The sequence below is a fragment of the Nicotiana tabacum genome, chromosome 4 (genome assembly GCF_000715075.1).
Source record: "Nicotiana tabacum cultivar K326 chromosome 4, ASM71507v2, whole genome shotgun sequence".
In the NCBI taxonomy this organism is placed as follows: Eukaryota; Viridiplantae; Streptophyta; class Magnoliopsida; order Solanales; family Solanaceae; genus Nicotiana; species Nicotiana tabacum.
This window is the reverse complement of record NC_134083.1, coordinates 61,827,811-61,833,266: the sequence shown is the minus strand read 5'-3', so window position 1 is coordinate 61,833,266 and position 5,456 is coordinate 61,827,811.

Genomic DNA, 5,456 nt, shown 5'->3' with positions numbered 1-5,456 from the left:
GCCTAAAATTTTTCCGGACTATCAAATAATACCTAAGGAACCATAGTCACCGCCTAGCAATGATCGTTCCTAGTTTTTTCTGTTTTTCGGCCAAAAAACAAGAATTCCGCGCGATTCCCATATTTTCGTGTCCTATAGCCCACGCCTTCCAAGTGAACCCGGGAACTCCGGACCCCTATCGCCTAAAATTTTTCCGAACTATCAAATACGACCTAAGGAACCATAGTGTTGCGACCAAACACGCTCACGCAAGTATACGCGGTCGTCAAGTAATAAAGTGACTAAAAGTCGGATGTCGAACCCACGAGGACTTATGATTAGCTATTAACTAAATTAGCCTATCTTAATTATCTAAACAAGAATTAAATCTAAAAATATTTTATTCTAACTAATTAAATAAGAAAAATATAAATAATAAACTTTGAACAGAGAAAGAGCAGATTTTAATGATATCAATGTAATGAAAACGATCTAGGGTTATGGTCTATCTAACAATCCTATTGTATTCTTCAATTGAATTGACCGACTAATTTATCTAGCTTATTGGTTGACAGGGTTAATATTGCTCATAAGAATCTGTCGAGTTCTTACTCGCCTATTCCAGCTAACTTAACGCCTATATGTCTATGGAGTGAGAATCAACAAGAACGCATTTATAATTCCTGTAAATCAACCAAGCAAGGCAATTAGGTATATGTCTATCCTAACCACGAATCCGTTCCCCGATGCCCGAGTTCAAGAACTTGCCCTACTCAATCCTGTATGCAATATAGAATTCCCACTTTCGAGTTCAATTCTAGATTCGTAGATAATATTCAATTGGTGATCAAGCAATTAAATAATTAAGTGCAAGATTGAATAAATAAACTAATATGATAAATCAAGAAGTCAAAATCAATATCCGAATAACAATAGTCATGGAAGAACCACAACCCTAGAACGTGAAGTTTAGCTCCACATAGACATGGTAGCCAAACAACAAATCATATAAAGAAACATAAAAATTACTAAGTTTGGTGGGAGAAAGATGAAACTTGATGAATTCCGGCCTCCACAGCTTTGTCGTGGCTTTTTCCCCCTTCCCAATATGTTAGCTAACCTAAAAGAGGCATTTTTAGCTTATATATTGCGTACAAAAGTCGTGGGCCAAAGCTCTCCTATTCCTAGTCCAAATCGGCTTCAGGGATTGATGCTAAGATGGATGCGACGCATCCATCTTGTCCTCCATTTCAATTTTTTGCCTGCGAAGGTGGATGCGACGCATCCACCTTGTCCTCTATTTCTCAGCTTTGCACGCGATGGTGGACGCGACGCATCCAGCCTTCTCTTCTACTTCCCAGTTTCGCACGCGATGGCGGACGCTATGGCCCAACTTCACTGCTAAGGTTGCATGCAGGATGATGTTTTCCTAGGTTGGATGCGACGCATCCAACCCTTCTTCCTCTGGCTAAACCACCTTTTCTTCACATTTTGCACTCCGAACACCTTAAATCGTCACACATAACTTAATTAGTCATCAAACCAATAATTACACCATGTTGGGTGTTTTAAAGATTAAATAACATCAAAAAGTGGTTAAAACATGGGCAAAGTAACATCAACACATATCGAAATATGCCAAACATCACTACCCCACACTTAAACCTTTGTTCGTCCTCGAACAAACCATCCTATAGTAGACGAAACAAAATTAAGCTCTTATCATTCAAAGCACACTGCACCTATGACCGTGGTTATTTGCAACAATTAGGCTCTAGGCTATGCATCACATACCCTTCCCTTTACTTATGCCATTCTTTAAAAATATTCGAACAAAGACAACATGCTCACAACAATCCTAACCTCAAAAACCGACTCAATGTCACAATGCACTCATGGCTTGAACAACCAACATCATAGAGAAATCTAATAACGTTACCTATCCCTAGTGAAACCATGTGCCCTCACAACAAAAGCAGAGAGAGTAGAATCAATCCACACATTCGAATCTCATGCTCACAAAGAAAATCGCTCACTCTCACAAAAGAAGTCACATGCATGTAGTTGGTACCATAGGCTTGCCCTTAATGTAAATCTCTACTAATGTAAGCTCGCTCGATCTAAAATCAATTAGGACTTTTCATGGTTGTAATGTGGGCTAAGGGACGGGTAGGATATATTTTAGGAATAGTGACTCAACCTCCTAAGCACTTTAACACATCATCAAATAACTTAAGCGCAAATTCTTCAACACCACTTCAATTCCACAAATAATATCACCCCAACAATATTTCCTCTTTCTTTAAGCACTACTTTAATTCATACCCACTAGCAAGAATAAGACAACAATTTATTCCTCTATATTTTTCTTTTTTCTTTTTTTTTTCTTCGCTAGTGGCGTATTATTTTACAAAATAAGTGCACCCTTCTTTCTTTCATTGGTTCCACTCAAAAGTCACCCCACACTTAGTCCCTTCTTACTTCTTTTAGTGCTCATCTAACACTTAAAGTGCTTTAAGAGGTAAAAGGATCAAAACAATGTCAATTAAGAATAAAAAGGGTGTAGGCTTGTAATGTGGGTACCAAATAAAAGGTCTACAGGCTCAAAAGGTTTAACTAGGGATAGATTTTATTTGTGATAAGCAATAAGCTCAAAAAGATCAAAGAAAGCCTAAAATCATTTTTCAAACCGAGCATCACCTAAAATTTCGCTTCAACTCACATATCGGGCAAGTTCTATACACAAGTACACTACATGGACTACACAAAAACCTCACCACACATGGCACATGACTCGCTAAGGACGGTCACATTCCGACTCTCAAACAATGCAAGTATTCACGGAGCAACGAGATATTAAGCATTAAGCGCAAAGTGAACACAAGTCAAGAAAATGAGAAATAGGCGCCACAAAACATGCTATCCGTTTTAACAAGGCATCATCAATAATTTCAGAGTGAGAAGGGAAGATATTACATATGTAAAAGCTTAAATATGCCAGTATCAACCAAGTCAAGGTCACCTAGGTTCATCATTCTTCCTCCTTTTATTCCCTACATTCCTACTCTACTCTAAAAAGAAAACAAAATTACCCGGTTCAAACTACATCCCATGGAAAAGAACCGAGGCACAAAGAAAAACCACAGGGGATTATTACTATCTACAAAGGTTCAAACTACATCCCATGGAAAAGAACCGAGGCACAAAGAAAAACCACAGGGGATTATTACTATCTACAAAGATTTTTTTTTTTTCATAATGATAAACTGATAGATAAACTGATAGTTACTCCATATAGATGAATTTACTGCTATTTTATGCCATTAATCCAGTGAATATATTAGTACATTCATCCATACATCAACATGAATCACCCCCACCCCACACTTAGGACTGTGCGTTGTCCCCAACGCACATAAACAAGGTAAAGTAGGGTGAGAAGAACTCCCTCAAGTCAAGGTGGAGGGCTCATCCGCAGTCTGTGGAGGAGCATCTGCATCCATAGCATTCCTATCATCAACAACTGGTGCGGATTCTGTATCAGGTATTACAGCGACCTCAGTAGGCCTGTTGAGTGGAGCCTCGGTGACTATGGGAGGAACAGGAGTGGATGGTCCGGCAGTGGATGATGCAATCAGCTGGGAGATGTCTGTACCTGCACATTGAACCAAAGCTCTGAGGAGTAATGATATCTCCTTCATCATCGTGGCCTGCTCGGTCTGAACTCGGCTTAGATCCGCACGAGTCTGTCTCAACTCATCCCTGGTGGCACTCAACTCGACACGAGTCGCTATCAGCTCAGCCCTGTTCTCTTGCATATCTGCTTGCATATGCTCAAATAATTGTTGGATGGTGAGCTTAGAAGACCTTCCCTTGTTTGGCTCTAGAACATGAGTGACATCATATGGTCCTGGAGCTTTAGCCTCAATGTCGTCATTCTCCTTGTCCCATAGTACTCCCCTCTCTGTTAAAAAAGCCGTTAGGGTATTAGCAAAGAACAGCCTCCACTTGTAATTCATCCTGGTTCGCTGCATTTGATCATGCATGATGGCTCCGAAGTTGAGTGGTATCCCCTCTAATAAAGCATATAATACGAGTGCGCGGTAACGAGGGACATCAGTTTTATGTTGGCATGGCAGCAGGCGGTTACAAATGAAATTTAGAGCCACACGTGCTAACGCACTCATGAATTCCTTTGCTATAGAGTGGTACTCCATACTCCCATGCTTCCATTCTGCATCCTTCCTGGTAGGGCATAGGACAGACTTAATGTGTGCATAATCTGGTGTTTTGCATATGGCGTCAAACCTGTCTGTAAGTGTGTGTGGCACCCTTAAGAAGTTATTCAGAGCTTCAGCTGACACATTAATATCTACCCCTCTTACTCGCACAATGTTTCCCCTTGCGTGACGCCAATTGGCGTAGAGCTCTCTAACAATGGTGAGGTTGGCTTTGCCGTGACCTTTCAGAATGGGTCCCCATTTTTGCACCTCTCGAATTGACTTGAGAAACTCTGAGTACTTTGTCTTAAGTGGTCCGATGTTTATCGGCTTTTCCGGAATATACTTCTTTGAAACCAGTATCTTCTTATAGGCTCGGAATGCCTTCTCATTAACAAAGTATTTCTCCCAATCAACTCGGTCTATGGGTTCACCCTCGTCTTCATCACTCATGTTGACCTGTAGGTGGTCATTGTCCGAATCGGAATCGGATTCAGATTCTGTAGTGATCTTCTCCTTCCCTTTATCAGTCGGAGCACTCATTCTCGAAGCTTTTCTTTGGTATGTCACAGGCTCTCGTATCTCTATTCCTTTGCTTGGTGTAATACCCTTCTTCACTGTCCTCCTGACCAATGTTTCCTCCTCCTCTTGCTCTGAATCATCACTTAACTGCCTAGGCAGCAGTTCCATTTCCTTCTCCGTCCGCTTCCTTTTTTTCTGTGGATTTGGACCGCCCGCTGCCCTTCCGGTAGGCTTTTTGGGCGGTTGCTTGTTACCATCTTTGTCTTGTTGCTTGGATGGTTTACTCGCTGCTGTCATTTTACGAATCTAAGTACCTGCAATGCAAAGAATTCAACAATTAGCAGATGAAACAATGAAGTTCAGCTTGAAAGCAATTGCAACAGCTTGCAGACTTCAATTTATTCGTAAAGTCATGCCATTCACTCTTCATGGAATTGTAGCTCATGACTTTCAGCAAGTATGTGATAACTCTCTTCAAAAATTCAATTTCACATAGCCCCTCACTCGACCCCACACTTATTCTCAAGCATACACCAATGTTGCTCGGTTACTCAGACTTCACCGACGCCTAAATTTTCCTCAGGGACAATTCGTCGAACATGTGGTATGCAACAAGTGTGCCTAGTTCATTCTATCAGTTGAGCAATGCAACTACCCTCCCAAAGTTGGACGAGATGAAGGGAATTATAGTTTATCATCTCGCAACCATTACAACTACCAAGAACGACAGCCCTA